This window comes from Cetorhinus maximus, chromosome 2, assembly GCF_964194155.1.
Source record: "Cetorhinus maximus chromosome 2, sCetMax3.hap1.1, whole genome shotgun sequence".
In the NCBI taxonomy this organism is placed as follows: Eukaryota; Metazoa; Chordata; class Chondrichthyes; order Lamniformes; family Cetorhinidae; genus Cetorhinus; species Cetorhinus maximus.
Genome location: NC_135880.1, coordinates 73102891 through 73119835, shown reverse-complemented (window position 1 = coordinate 73119835; position 16945 = coordinate 73102891). Strand labels below are relative to the sequence as shown.

At 41.0% G+C, this 16945-nt stretch overlaps 1 protein-coding gene across 3 annotated transcripts in view; it reads left to right on the top strand.

Moving 5' to 3' along the window:
• Positions 1-16945, top strand: part of fbxl17 (F-box and leucine-rich repeat protein 17) — an 832496-nt gene that overhangs the window by 681119 nt on the left and 134432 nt on the right. The gene's annotated exons all lie outside the window — the stretch shown is intronic.

Here is a 16945-nt window from a genome sequence, read left to right as displayed (position 1 = left end):
AAAAGTGAATTGCACAGCTTGATTTGTGACTTTGAGGTAACAGTGGTAAACTCTATTACAGATCCTTGCACAAGGCAATGGACCATAATTTAGTGTCAATATAATGACACTCATATTTATTTCTACACACATACTACAGCAACATCAGATGAGATTACTTCTGAGACCCAAAGGTTGCTGTCTGTGATGCGCTGCTCTACCATCACTTTTGTGAAAACAGTATCTTCTTGTGGCATAAAATTGCTATATTTGCAGCTTAGATATGGAGTCAATGTGCCACAGCAAGTTATTTCAATATAAGTATTTCAACAATGCTGTGTTAATTACTGTGAAATAACCTCTCTGGCATTGAAAATTCTGTATTACAGATATGGAGTCTCATTCCTTCAGGTTTTATTTGTTGGAGATTTTAAAAGCATAAGATTAATTTATTTTTCATTTCTCTCATTTATCCCTCTCTTAATCCAATCTTTCTTTTCACCTCTTTATTTCTCTTTCTAGAGAAAAGAAACAGCACAGGCTTCAGCCGAATAGCCTATTTTTTTACTGTAACATTCCAAGTTTCTTTTTTTAAAACTGTAGCTCCCTATCTTCAATACATGGAGACATACATAACAAACAGCTTTATCTCCCACAATCATTTTAGTTCTATCAAATATAGCAGAAAATCCACCTTGTTACTTAGTTAGGCATAGCCTATGCCTTGACATGTATTCCTTTGTTACCTCTATACTTCACTATTCCAATGCTCTCCTTGCCGACCTCCAATCTTCCACCCTACATATACTTAAGCTAATCCAAAATTCTGCATTCTTGCTTGCACAAGGTTCTGATCAACGAGCACCCTTTCCTCACTGACCTACAATGGCAAAGTAACAATTTAAAAATTCTTACCCTTGTTTTCAAATCTCTCCATGGCCTCACCCCTTCCTATTTCTGTAGCCTCCCCCCGGCCTACAGACCTTAAAGACATTTCCATTCCTCCAGTTATGACCTCTTGCTCACCCCAACTTCAATTGTTCCACCATGCCTTCAGCTGCCTAGGCCCTAACCTCTCCAATTGCTTCCCTAAACCTCTCTGCCTTTGTCTCCTCTTTTGGGACGTTCTTTAAAGCCCATTTCTTTAACCATGCTTTTGGTCGGCTGCCCTAATATCTCCTTGTGGTTTCATGTCAGATGTTGCTGTGGAGTGCCTTAGGACATTTTACTATGTTAAAGGAGCTATATAAATGCAAGTTATTGCTACTTGGGCAGTAATCTGGCAGGGCAGATCCCAAACCCTCGAGAATATACCTGCTTTTCATTTCATTAAAATCACGCAAATATAAAGAATGGTTAATCCAACTTGTCAGACTAGTGTCCAGCCAGTAGGAGCCCTGTCTGCTCAGCTGAAGAGAACTATTGACTTTCTTGATCGACACCTTTATGAGGATATAATAAATTATTTTTCTGTGATCTCTTTTATCAATGTCTCAAAGTTATTTGCACAAGATTAAATGAAGGATTAAAAGGTTTTAAGGCTTCTGTTATTGATACTCGAATGGCTTTTTTGATTGGCACTTTTATAGGGTTGTAGGAACATCAGTTCTTTTTCCCTAAGAATTATGACTGGTGTTCCTTTTTTCAAAACAGTTTCACATGTGCCATTGTTACTATAGGGGTCATTGGTTCTGGACATAGTGTGTAGTGGGTAAAATGGGCATGGAAGGGCCAAGAGTTGACATGGAGGGCATGAAGGGCCATTGGGGTGGCTGGGGGCATGATTTGGAAATTAGTTGGCATGGGAGCTATAAGGCTTTGGGTCGGGGTGGGGGGGTGGGGGGGTGGGGGTGGGGGGTGAGTTGATGGGGTGCGAGGGATGATGACTAGAGGGCCTAAAATGTAACCGGCCAACTGGGATGAAATCACAAAGAATCAAGGCGGACCTTTTAACTGGTCCATCTTGGCATTAGGGTGACCGCCTCCGATCTGCTACTGGGACTGGTGGGCCCAACTCCCCAACCCCCCAACTCCCAGAGCATAAATCGCATCTTTTGGGGGCCTTTCTACTGAGGCAGGTCTGGCAAGTTGGGAAATTTACTGATTTGAGCTACCCGCTTAAGTAGCGAGAATCCGGGCCTTTGTTATTGATATTGAAAAATTCTAGGTGCTAAGATAAAACGTTTTGGATTAAAAAGTGCCATTATCACAAAGGGCAAATATACTGCACGTGCTGCAAATTATGAAATACAAACGGAAAATGCTGGAAGCGTTCATCAGGTCAGGCAGCATCTATGGTAAGGAAAACAGAGTTAAAGTTTCAGATTGATGTCCTTTCATCAGAGCTGGAATGCATTACAGATGTAACAGGTTGTGAGCAAGTATATGACCAGAACTTTCCCCCCGCCGGCAGGGGTTGTGCGAGGGTGGGCGCGAACCCAATCGGCGCACACGCCGCCATTTTATGTGGGCGGACCAAGTAAGGCCCACCCAGCGTGACGTTCGCCTGGAAGCGATGAGCACTCCCTGTGCGGGCCAGGGGGGGGGGATTCCCTGAGAGGTTCCCTGCGCAGAGATCTCCCCAAGGCATGGAGGTGTGTCAGGGAGATTTGTTTCAGTGCTAAAGTTTTAAATAAAAGTTTTTAACACTTTTAAAACATGTCACCTCATGTAACACTATCACATGAGCTGGGACATGTCAAAGAATAAAAGTATAAATTTTTATTAGATTTTAAAACACTTCATGAAACCTCATCCCACCCATGGATGAGGTTTCATGAAAACCGCAAAGGCCACCTGGGCTCTTAAGGTTGGACAGGCAGCTCATTGAATTGAATTAATTAGGTTTTAAATAGCCTTAATAGGCCTTTGATTGCTTGGTGGGTGTGCAGCCAACTTGGCTGCGCACCCGCCGAACTGAAAGTTGGCGGGCAGGCAAAGAGCCCGGGCAGCCATCACATTTTTCATGAAACCTCATCTACGGGCGAGATGAGGTTTAATGAAGGTTTTATTAATTAAATAGAAATTTTAATCAAAATTCATAAACATGTCCCAGCTCATGAGTCGGCTGCGCACCCGCTGAATGAATGATCAGAATGACACGCGGTGATGTCGGGACGCGTGCCTGACATCACCATGCGTCATTTTACGCATCAGTGTGCGGGGCCCGCCCCCGCATGCTGAATAGAAAATTCTGGCCCATGTGTTTTAGAGTAATGACAACAAATACTGACAGTTTCACTGTCATTGTAACAGCAAAATCCAGATCTTAGCATCAACATCAAACTGTCATCTACAGCCATCCAGACTCAACACTGCGAAAGAGCGCAGGCCCCGACTGTCCCTCCTCCCCCCACCCGCACAGGTAGTGGTGAGCGCTACCGGGTGCGCGTCATGCTGGGCGGGCTTTAATTGGCCCGCCCACATAAAATGGCGGCGCGCAGCCGATCGCAGGCGGTGATCAGATCTGCGCTCGCTCCCAACCGGCCCGCCCGACGGGGAGAAAATTCTCTCCATGGTCTGTTAAATGCAGAAATCCAGAAATGGCTCTGGACGATTATCCTTTTTTCCATAGGGTGTCATGTTAAAGCTTTCGCTGATGAAAATCAAATCGAAATCACTAAGTTAATGTGAACCTCCACTTTTTGCACTATTACTCTTCCTGTAAAATCCCAAGGAAAAGTAATACCATGTTAAATGAGGTGAAGCTAGGTTTTTAACAACATCCTAAGTCACAGTTACTGCTGAACAACTTCTCTGACCTTGAAAAGCTAAATATTTTGTGGAATGTCAAATTTCTGTATTCTGTGCTAAAAATTCCATAATTATAATATTTCGACTTCTACATTGATGCCTTGTGTATGCCCCAATCTTAATTTCATTTTCTGCAAAATTATAAAAAGTGAATGATAAAACCAGTTTGTTGCATCTTGGTTTGTTCTCTGTGAAAATCCTTCTGTGTGATTGGCTACTTACCATGCTTGATAACATCACACTTGATGGATGTTAGTAGATCCCTTGACTTTGTGCCAGAATGGAATTAATGCCCAGAAAGGTGAAAACAATGCCACAGAGATTGCATGATCTTTATGGTCAGCTTTCTTTGACGTGACCAGCAAGTGGTGTCATTTTGCCACTGACAGTAAAATCTGAGCGTAAATGTACGAATATAATGTCCCTTTAGCTTGCAATTGCATTTGTATGTCTGTGTCTAGTTAATTTACTTTGTGCTTATAAAAGTTTGCTTTTCAAATGAGTTCCTGAACCGCTTTTAACGCTTTTAGAAGGATATTTTATCTTTTTTTTCCAATTCCCAACAGCACTGTAGCTGCAGTTTCTGCATGTTGCATTGTCACAACTTCTGTCCCATACTGTCTGAACATTACTAAGCTGAGTGAAATATGTGACCTACACTATACCTATGGAGCCCAAACATCAAAAATTAAGCCAGTTGATGCTTATATTGGTAAAGTCTTTCCTGTTTGTACATTCGTCATATGCCTTCTTTTTGAAATGTCCGGAAACTTTGTAACCAAACAGTAAATAGGATATAAGATAATTTATGATTCTCTTTCGTTCTCCCACACATTAGCTCTGATTCATTAACTTCACACACTGAAATACATTATTCCAAATTAAGAAATGGCAGAAGCTTTTCAAAAATCCCCCATGCACAAGTACGCGCTGCATAGTTAGCTTTAATAAAACATAATAAGTTGTTTACAAATGGAAGAGAGCTATCAAACTTTGAAGAGATGTGCCCTTGCATAGATCCACAGTAATAAGCTGTTGTTTTGTACAGCCACCTGAAAGAAATCTATAATACCTGCTCATTGAGAGGAAGACAACCTGAACCCAAATTCATTTAGACATGTGCTGGGAGTCGTGGAGGTAAATCCTTTACAGGAATGAACATTGGAACTTCAGGCTAAAGCATTCCGCTGCAATTAATTTACTCACCGGGGCCCCCATGCCTTCCTTAAGCTGTCACTGAACTTCCTGGATAAGTAGTTTCACAGGGAGCATGCAGTGCAGCAGAAAAGAAATAAAATGGGTTATTGTCAAATTAAGAATAAATCTTGTTATCATATAAACTTCAAGCTGAAGTGAGGTGAGGCAGCTATTGCCTAGTTCTGAGGTACAGCTCTGTTGAAACATGTGGAAAATACTCAGCACTGGTCATTGTAGTCAGTTTTTATATTTATAATTGAATTAGTTCAAATGTCACAATTTATAAAATATATTTCAGCATTCCACAGTGAAATGTGTATTGTTATTAATTGTGCAGCAGTTGATGGGACTGTAACACAACTGCTGACTGTCAGGATCATAAAGAAATAGGTGTATATGAGGATTTATTCTGTCAGGAGCATTTAATCAAATTGGTATGCAAGTACTGTACTATTGGAAGGACTATCCAACATAATTGACTGAACTGCTACTGCAGAACTATGTATAATAGGACTTCAAATACCTTTACTACATAATAACAATATAGCAGGATACACTGTACAACTGATGTCCACATAAAATAAAGAAATAAAAAACTTGCATTCGATAAAACCATTCACAACCCCGAGGCAATCAAAGTACTACATGGCCAATAAAATATTTTTGAAGTGTAGTTATGGTTGTAATCTAGGAAATGCATCAGCCAATTTCTCACAGCGAGATTCCACAATCCAATGACAAATAAAATCTTCAAATAATGCTATGAGGTATTTTCCATTCATCTGAGAGCGCAGGTGGGGTCTTAATTTAAAATCTCACCTGAAAGATAGCAACTCTCACAATGTGGCACTCCTTCAGTTTGCACTCGGTTTTAGAAGACTTGCCAGGGCAGACTGAAGCTGGGGGTCATCGTCTCAGGATAAGGAGTCGGGCATTTATTGCTAAGATGAGGAGAAACTTCTTCACTCAGAGGATTGTGAATATTTGGAATTCTCCACCTCAGGGAGCTGTTTCGCCTCAGTCATTGAATATATTCAAGCCCGAGAATAGATTTTTGACAGCTAAGGAAACCAAGGAATATGGGGTAGTGCGGGAAAGTGGCGTTGATGTAGAAGTTCAGCTACGGATGACAGAGCTGACTTGATGGCCCATTTGGCCTACTCCTGTTCCTATTTCTTACCATGTTTTTAATTGCTGCCCTGGAGTTCCGGCCTAGTTTACACACTCAAGTCTCTGGAGTGGGCCTGAGAGCCAAAAATACTACCTGTATTGCCACAGCTAACCAGAAGCACAAAATAGGGTGAAATTCAGCATGTTGTATTGTCCTGTCAATAATACTGCTTGTAAAGAATCTGTTTATAAAATATGTTTTTAAAAATCCTTTAAAGCCGGTTTTGCTGCTGTAACCTATCCTGAATGGTAGCAATTCAAAATTTTCACATCCTCAACCTAGACCGTACATTGTTCCTTATTTTACAATTGATTCACCTTGTCTTTAAAGAAGTACTTGGGGTCCAGTGGTGAGCCAGGAACACTTGAGATATTGTGCCATGCTGTCAATCAATTTGACAAGGTCAGCTTTTATCCTTGTTCTCAAAGAATTAAAGTAATCCGCTAAGAACTGTCTTTTTTTGTAAACTGACGTTTCCAAATTGTTCAAATTTTCACTCATACATTGTAGAAAGTGATGAGATTTATAACGTAGTGGCTGTACACTGCCGTACTCACCTGTGTGGCTTTTAGGAAAGATATTTGCATTGTTTAAATAAAAATGCAAACAAAATTCTCATAGGAAAACATGAATTGTATGCCCTGGATTTTCACCGGGTCCCAATTCTGGGATTCCTCATGACATTCCCAGGCTGTCTGGTTTTCGGGAGTACCTTTAAAGGGTGCGGGCTGGCCCCTGTTAAAAGCCTGCATCGGGCCTCCCAACCTGGCCAGCTCCATTGCTGAGATAGGTGTCTCCTTCTCCTCCGCAATGCTCATGAAATCGGGCCAGGTTTTTAAAGAGGTTTGGTTCACAGGCCCTCACAGGAGTCTGAACCTTTGTCCACATGAGGGGGCCTTTTAAAAGATAAGTTCAAAAGGCCCTCACCATGCCCCCTATGCCAATCTCTGTCCTTTGACCCACCTCTATGACCCCTTGAGCCCCCTACTTTTAGCTATGGCATTTCCATGTCTATTGACCCACTATACACTGTTTAGAAACAATAAATTCTATATAGTGTATAGTAGTGTGTGTTAAAAAAAAAATTTTAAAAAAGTAATTCACAGAAACACACAGTGCAGAAGAGGCCCTTCGGCCCATCGAGTCTGCACCGACACGTGAGAAACACCTGACCTACCTACATAATCCCATTTACCAGCACTTGGCCCATAGCCTTGAATGTTGTGACGTGCCAGGTGCTCATCCAGGTACTTTTTAAAGGATGTGAGGCAACCCGCCTCCACCACCCTCCCAGGCAGTGCATTCCAGACCGTCACCACCCTCTGGGTAAAAAGGTTTTTCCTCACATCCCCCCTAAACCCCCTGCCCCTCACCTTGAACTAATGTCCCCTCGTGACTGACCCTTCAACTAAGGGGAACAGCTGCTCCCTATCCACCCTGTCCATGCCCCTCATAATCTTGTACACCTCGATCAGGTCGCCTTTCAGTCTTCTCTGCTCCAACGAAAACAACCCAAGTCTATCCAACCTCTCTTCATAACTTAAATGTTTCATCCCAGGCAACATCCTGGTGAATCTCCTCTGCACCCCCTCCAGTGCAATCACATCCTTCCTATAATGTGGCGACCAGAACTGCACACAGTATTCCAGCTGTGGCCTCACCAAGATTCTATACAACTCCAACATGACCTCCCTACTTTTGTAATCTATGCCTCAATTGATAAAGGCAAGTGTCCCATATGCCTTTTTCACCACCCCACTAACATGCCCCTCTGCCTTCAGAGATCAATGGACACACACACCAAGGTCCCTTTGTTCCTCAGAACTTCCTAGTGCCATGCTGTTCATTGAATACTTCCTTGTCAAATTACTCCTTCCAAAGTGTATCACCTCACACTTTTCAGGGTTAAATTCCATCTGCCACTTATCTGCCCATTTGACCATCCCGTCTATATCTTTCTGTAGCCCAAGACACTCAACCTCACTGTTAACCACCCAGCCAATCTTTGTGTCATCCACAAACTTACTAATCCTACCCCCCACATAGTCATCTATGTCATTTATATAAATGACAAACAATAGGGGACCGAGCACAGATCCCTGTGGTACGCCACTGGACACTGGCTTCTAGTCACTAAAGCATCCTTCTATCATCACCCTCTGTCTCATTCATTCATAACTTTCTCCTATGCTGGAGAAAAAGTTATTTCACGACAAGCTAATAAAAGTATTAATCATCCAGACCCTTAAAGGATCGGTAACAAAAACCACAGACCCTTGAAACCACTTAACTTGCGCAAACAAACATTGTGAAATTGACAGCAGGGATCAGGAAGCCTAAGCTGTCAATCAAACAATGTTTTCTCTGTGATGTGGGTGTTTTAGCACTATAATGGTTGCCTGGGCTCTCAACCAAACCTCATTATGTATGACGCTAGGCTTAAGACAATGAGGGTCCATGGTGGTGGGGGTGGGTGGGAGACATGAGGTGGCATGGATGGGGCATGGGAAGTGTTTGAAGGGTGTGAGGACTGAGGTCCAGAGGGCCTTTGTGTTTTTGTTTTAACTAGGATAAAGTCACTGAGGCAGACCTTTTAAAGAGCCCACTTCTGCACCTGGCAGCCCATGCAGTTGCCTCCAAACTTCTTCCTGCGTCGGCTGGCCCAACTCCAGCCCACATCCCTCCCCCTCACCACCCCGGGCAATAAGGATCCCGCTCTTGTGGGCACATTATCCCGCAGCAGGCAGGTTGAGCCGGGAATTTTCGCAACTCCCATTACCCACCTCGAGGATGAAAATCCAGGCCTATGTTTCTGCTTAGGTTCTCCTGTTCTGTAACTCTATTCCTTGAATGCATATTTACAGCACATCATTTTTCCTTCCATTTGGTTTCTTGCCCGCTCACAGCCTTCTAGCTGCTACCTCATGCTATGTGTGTAGATGGGTCAATCTTTCCTTATCCAACACCAGAGCATAAACACTTGAATGAGGCCCATTGAGTGGTAATCAGGATTGGGAACCTTAGCTATTTTTTTTTCTCTTTTTAAACCCATGAAGCCAATTGTAGCACCCTCAACTGGTCAGGGTGAAATCAATCTTGACCAGTATCTGAACCCAAGACTTTCCAGAAATATTTGGGTTAATATGTATATTAGGGCTTCAAATACCTGCAGTATTGCTTACTGAGCTGTCAGAATAAGTCCCTTTTCTGTTGCAGAGAATTATGATCAGCTTAGCTTCCATCTGTTTGCTTGATTTTTATTTTGACAACAAAATCTGTGTGAGGAAACTCAGCTGATATTCGTAGAGATATAGTTATCAACCCAATATTCATTTAGTATCAACTATTTATATTATTCAGTTATCTCACTGTCAGCACAATACCCTTTCTAAGTGAGCACTTTTGTAATGATAGGAGTTCTTCGACTTTAGTTATTGGAGTAATTATTTTCCTTAAATTCCTATCTCTGCAAATTGTTGTTATCCCATAGGAATTTGTGTAAAAAAAACATAACGGACTCAGTTTTAGAACTTCGGGTCATTGCACTACTTTCATCATCTGGTGACAATTACCCTCTCTGGTGTATGCAAGGCCTCATGTTGAACTATATCCATTATTCTTTATTTTCCTGGTGATAGCATTCACCATTTGTGGGTTATTTTATTCCCTGAAATACTGTTGATTAGTCATTAGTCTGAAGGTTGTTCTGCAGAAGCTTTTTTTTGCAAAGTTTTTAACTTTTCATAAATGTTTTGCAAAGTTCTCATTTCAGCTCATCACTGCCATTTTGTCCTCGCTGAACTTGCTACACTTGAGTATCAGTCACCAAAGCCCAGCTTAGCTGATTTGGTGTAAAAACAGAAAATGCTGGAAATACTCTGCAGTTGTGATGAAGGGCCATTGACCTGAAAATTTTGTTTCTCCCCACAGATGCTGCCTGACCTGCTGAGGGTTTCCAGCATTTTCTGTTTTTATTTCAGATTTCCAGCATCTGCAGTATTTTGCTTTTGTATTAGTTAGTTTGGTTCTGGTCTGCATTCACTTTTAGTTCCATGCCAGTGCCAACCCCCTTATTCAAAATTTGAATTGATTGTTAAGGATCCTACCAGTGACTTGCATTCTGAAGCCTACTCCAAAGCTAACAAGCATATCTATATTCAAGTATTCAGGTTCCTGAACTATTAAGATGTTGGAAATGCAAAACAGGTCATGGATCAGTAATTTAGGATGTAAGATTAGATAGGTGCCCCGACTTTTCACTCAATTTATCTTGGCATTTAGGAGAAAGTTTACAGAACCGTAAAGGTTAAGAGATTAAGTTTGTTGGACAGAATCCATATTATGCAGGGTTGTTGGGGGTGGAGTGGGGGAGGTGTAAGATTTATCTCAAATTTAAATTATGCCAAACCCCATTTAAACAAACCTTCTCTGAACCTAAACCTACATTAAAATATCAGCAAACCAAGTAGTATATTGTCCCTCCTTTGTAGTATTCCCTCACATGGCAGGATTGACCATGTGAAGTTATAGCCCACTCTCCTGATGCAGTGGTTTATTTTTTGACAACCATGGATAAGCTTCATCTCATAATTACCTCCAGGGTAACTACTAGGGCAAGTTATATGTTTTAAAAGATCGTTACCATCTTGATATAACATGCACTTTGGCGCTACAATTGTTCAAGCTTACATGGTGTAGGATTGCAGAGTTCCGTTTTCAACTTTAAAGCATTTCAATATATAATTCGTAGGTGAAGATTGCATGAATGAGGAACAGTTTAAATACCCTAGTCCAGTTAAACTCATCTTCATTTTTTGTGAGAAGTTTAAGCTCCACAAAGAGCTGCGACCAGTTCTGTTCCTGACCTGCTATTAATTGGAGCTGCTTAATTTGTGTATTTTATTAACAATTTTGGCCTATCAATGATGGCTCATGTTATGAAAAACTAAGATGCTTTTATGGCTCTATTGGCAAAGACAAGTTTCTACTGGGGGTCTCCTAATTGACCTCCACAACTTCAGCGGAAGATCTGCAGAAATATTGGAGAGAAAGGATGAACAATATGTGGATCATTTCTCTGAAGTTTCCACAAATATTCTGCAAAAGTTAAACGTTTGATCTAAAGAGACCCATTGACGTTGGTAGCATGTTGTAACTGAGCTATACACCTCAGCAGACCCTCGGTTCGTCCCTGTTCTGTTTCCCCATTTCGGCAAAGATGACAGTGGGGGTACTGCAATTGATGTCCTGTTTTATTTTCATTCCACCTTTCTGATGTGAAAATTATGATCATCATATTGTCCCCATGCTGACTTTTAGAGTTAAGTGGGACTTGCAGATTTAGATGCGTGAAGTGAAAATGTTGGTTGCTGATATCAGTTAAGTTCTTGATTTTAACATTGTACTATTGGTGACCAAAAATTGAATTGTTATTATGCTGATACTGTTCCCTTAGTGAGCAATACCTTATGCTCCTCTATCTGCCTGAATAAGACATCAGACAAATACCATTGACCTTTTTGTGTCTTCAAAGATCAGTATAAAAGAAAGTTGAGAAAAAAGCAGAACATCTGTCTCTCTCTTCCTCCCAGTCTTATTCAGTAAGATACAGACAAAATCAACAGAGTCATAGGGAAAATAGAATGCTTTAGAAGAGAACAGAGTAAGAAACAGTGTCCTATCATTCAGTAGGTGGGAAAGAAGCAGAATTTTGAAGGAATGGAACCTGAAGCACAACAGGGTCAGAAAGAATCGTCATTCTTTAAGTTTCTTGTCTTCCTTGCCAGCCAACTAGTCACACAAAAAACACATCTTGTTCTACTCTTACATTATTAGCTTTGGGACCACTATCCAACTAGGCATTAAATCTGACATTTAAATCTGTATTTCATGTCAACGTTGGCACACTTTTTCCTTCAGTAAAGTTGTGAAAATTTGTGCTTTCTATCATATACTTGAAGTATAACCAGATGATATGACAGCCTTAAATCAGAATTGTTTCTAAGGAACACTGGAAATAGAATCAGGCAGTCCCTCGGGCCTGCTCCATCATTCAGTTAGAACATGGCTCACCTGCAACTCAACTTCATTTACCCACCTTGATGTCCTTACCTAATAAAAATCTTCCCAAACTCAGTCTTAAAAGCTCTAATTTTAAAAATATGTCCCCTTGTTCTTGATGACCCCAGAAGAGGTAAATTTCTCTGTATCTACCTTATTAAACATTTTAAATCTGTCAATAAGATCGCTGTTCAGTCTTCTATATTAAAGAGAATAAAAGACAAATTTATGCAACCTATCCCCATAATTTAACCATCCAAGCCCTGGTATATTCTGGTGAATCTGTATGCATCCCCTTCTGAGAACAATATACCCTTTCTGAGGTGCAGTGCCTAAAATTGAACAACGTACTCTAGAATAAGGTCTATCTGAGGGTGTATACAATTGATGCATTAACTTCGCCCATTTTGTATTCCAACCCCTATTTTGTACCAACTTTTTGGAATCTGATGCCTGTCTTACCTCACTTTCCTCTTTTTAAAGATTCCCAAAAACTTTTCTCTTTGACAAAGCTTTTGATCATCTGGTCAAATCCTTATGCGACTCTGTGTCATATTTTGTTTTTAATGCTCCTGTGAAATGCCTTGGGTCACTTTATTACATTAAAGGTGCAATACAAATATAAGTTGTTTGTTCTGGCAAATCAAAGCAACTTTTTTTTGGAGCGGTATCTCTTATTGAGAATAGGGAAAGAGACAATACATCTGGTAAGGTAATCACACAGCCTGTTATGGCACTTCCAGCAGCAGAGGCAGGAGAGCAATAAATAGAAGAGTTATTCGAATTGTGCTGTCACATGCTTCCAACTGCAGGCTGTAGAACAGCATTGGCAGAGAATTGGTGGTGGGTCCAATGTCTTTCTAGACAGAGAAAGGAGCATGAGAGGATGGGGACTATGAACTGAATAGGGGACATCTGTAAAAATAGCATACTCCAGTTTATTGCAGCATAAATTTATATTAGAAAGAAAGCTGAAGAAGTTGGACAGAGTAGCATTATTAATTTATATTTAATGTGCGTTGCAGTACTGCTGGAAATGGTTTTCACCACTCCAAATACAACTGACTGTAAATTAAACTGAATAGTTTCTCATAATTCATCACAACATGGAGGGAAGCAACAGTTCACCATTTACTGGGAACTTATTGAATATGACAAGAAGATGGATTGACGCCATTCCTGTAAGGGAGATGATAATCGGTAGACTTGCTAAATGAAAATGGATTGCAGAAGCATTGCAAGAACTGACTGCTTCAAAGGGCTATCAATTAGGCAAAATGCTTAAAGTGACACATTCTAAAGCAACACTTAAACACTTACTTTTGGTTTGATTCTTCAGAATATTTTTTCCATATCTGTGCCTGACTCATTGTATGAAAATGACAATACCTTATAGTGTTGGAGGGGGTTTCTTTGAGTTCAAGTGATGTGATCGACTAGGAGAACAATCACGTTGAATTACACAGAGTGTATGGTGCAGAAACAGGCATTTGGACAAACAGATCCAGTCTTTATATTCCCTCCCACCTCTCTTCATATAACTCTACCAACATAACCTTCTATCCTTTCAACCCTGTGTGATTATCTTAAATGCATCAGTGCTGTTTGCCTTAACTGCTCATTGTGGTAGTGAGTTCCAAATTCTAACCACGTTGTAGATAAAGAAATTTTTCCTGAATCCCCTATTGGATAAATATCTTATATTTATGGCCCCTCATAAATAAAATGCCTGCCTTGCCATTGACAGCAATATCCTGAGAACAAATAATTTAAAAAATATTCAAGCAGATGCCTTCAGCTGAATTGAGTTGCTATGTTTGTAATTAAGATAAGTTTAGATTTTCTAAACTTCTTCCAGGCAGTGGCCTATATTGGATATATATTTATTGTTATTTATTATGGGGGAAATGGCGGTGTAGTGGTAATGTCACGAGACTAGTCATCCAGAGACCCAGATTAATCTTCTGGGCACATGAGGTCAAATCTCACCATGGCAGCTGGTGGAATTTAAATTCAATTAATAAATCTGGCCTCAGACCAGTCTCAGTAAAGGTGACTATGAAACTATCATCGGTTGTTGTAAAACAACCTGGTCACTAATGTCCTTCCCCAGTCTGTCCTACATCTGACTCCAGATCCACAGCAATGTGTTTGACTCTTAACTGCTCTCTGAAATGGCCCAGCAACTCAGTTCAAGGGCAATTAGAGATGGACAACTAATATTGGCCTTACCAGTGATGCCCATATCCCATCAAAGAATAAATAAAGTTGCTGTTTTATAAGTATACATATGTAAAAATATATAATTGGTTGAAAGGGTGCTACAACCAATGAAATTTAAGAAGCTACTGTCCTTTCACCTGGTGATATCCAAGGGCCATATCTGCCATTTTTGGTTGATTATGTCACAAAATAACAGTTGTTTTCTCTTCATTAGTAATTCTGTGATGTACAGCTGCCATGATGGCGTCCTATTGCCTCTATTCTCCACTAACGCACAGTCTTGTCCTGCTTTGTCTACTTCTCATGTTCCTCATGACTTGAAGCCACACCTGTGCCACTCTCCATAGCTCCAGAAAAGTAAAGCATTGTATAGAAAAAGAGAGTGGCCTAGATTTTACATGCCCCCGTCAGGAGTGTTTTCAGTGGTGGGGGGCATGTAAAATAGGTCAGGTGGCCAGCCCACCACCTTCCTGCCACTCCTGACCCAGTCCTCATAATATGCTAGGTGTTTAGGCACCAAAATTGGCAGCCTGCCTACCATATTTAAAGGAATAATTAAAGGAGAGTTAGGCTTGTTAGTAAGCCTGTTGACCTGTATAATAAGCTGCCTACACCAACATTTGGCTGGCAGGGCCAGTTGGGCAGGAGTGGGTCAGGACATTTTTCAAGGCCTACATGAGAAAGGGCAGGAAGGAAGGGGGGGCACCACATTCAGGAGGATCCCTTGCATGCATTGGCGGCACCCCCCCATCCCAAGATGTCACTCCACCCCCCCCACTTCCTTTAGCATCGCTCCCCACTTCCTTTAGCATCACCTGTCTTACAAAACCCAGCCTCCCGCACCCCTCTCCCTGGGCTCTCGGATCCCTCCCTGCCTTAAAACTCTGGGACTCACCTATCCTGGCAGCCATGATTCTCTTTGAGCTTCTTCCTGCATTCCAGCAGCACCCACTACTGAGCTCTGGCACCGCCAGGACTGATGGAGCTGCTTGCCGATCAGATCGGCCGGCAGCTCCCCGCGGCCGGACGTCCTCCCACTGAGAGGCAGAAATTCCACTGTCACACAATATAGCCCACCCGCAGCATGTTACCGTAGTGGGGCCGGCTCCCTTGGTGCGTGTCAGCTTCTGAACGACTTTTTTTTCAATGTGCGGGGGGGCAAACCATCTGCCCTCCCCATAAAATTCAGCCCAGTGTGCGTGAGAAGCATGCAGGGGAAAATGGAACCAACAAAGGAGATTTAGGAGTAAAAGACCAAGCTCAAGAATTAGACAAGAAATTTGAGAGACTGAATGAAGAGAGAATGAGCAAAAGAAGTTGGAGGCAAAATTGTACAGGCTGATAAAGAACTAGAAAGCTCACAATTTTTTATTGCTTGTATTTTGAGCAGTGCCTTAGGAGACCAGCTAAATAAACAAAGCCCATAATTCTATTCACTACTTCTTCATTTACCTTGTTATCACTCTAATCTTTTCAATCGTGTTGGTATTCTGCATTATTGGCATTTTCCCTTCGCTTTGATTTATTGAATAGTAAAAAAAATTACAACTGGTGTGCTGCCAATACTTTATCTTTTTACTGCAAATGACAGCTTTTATTACAGTCCATTCAGAAACATAATGGGTAGTCAGGTTGCCAAGGTAAGAAGAAAAGCACAAGGCAGAACAGAATGGTGGGCTGGCAGAGTGCTAGCAAACAGCTGAATTCAAGATTTTTAAAATCACAATTCAGTTATAAAGTGTAATGCCTTTAATTAACCTGACAATGTAGAAATATTTGAGGATGCATGTATCTCAAAAAGTGTTCACATAGGCATTTCTCACTAAAGATTTTTTTTTTAACAGGGACTAAAAAGGGGTTCAAAATAGAATGAAATAGGTCTCTCATGTATTTCACTCGTGTTCTTGATTTAGAGTGCTCTTCATGTTTGCAGGTTTCCAGCAGTATGTAGTTGCCTAGTTCTTCCACCTTGCTGTTTTCACCTAAGGCGGGAAGGTTATGCTCTCCCGGATTGTCTAAGTACTACATTGAGGGATACAGGCAGTTATACATTGGACAGAAAGAATTTGAAAGTATTATTCCATGTAATTAACAGGGCTTTTGATCAGCTAGGAATCATGTAATTCTTGCCTTTGTCTAGGAATAGAACAGAAAGGTTCTATGGTGGTATGGGAATTGGGGCTAAGGTGCCCCACTTATGTGCAACTTTGTTTGGGGAAAGTTGGACTTGTATGCAATTCAATATCAAATATTTCAGAAGGACAAATGGAACGGAGTCTGTGGATTGATTTTGCAGCAACACAGTCACTTTGCTTTGAAAGCTTTAATTGTTTGTTAGAAATGCATATCCAAATGATCTATGTTTGCATTATGTTCTTCCTTTGGTTCAATTTGATATGGTCAGAGTGAGTTCCCAAAGCTTTTGACATTGTCTTGTTTGAATTTTACATAGGAAATTGTGAAAATATCACAGCTTATCTATTTATATACTTCATTATTACTTTCCTAGTGAAAAGATACAAGTGATAGAACTGAATCTATGATATGCAGAATGGCAAACGT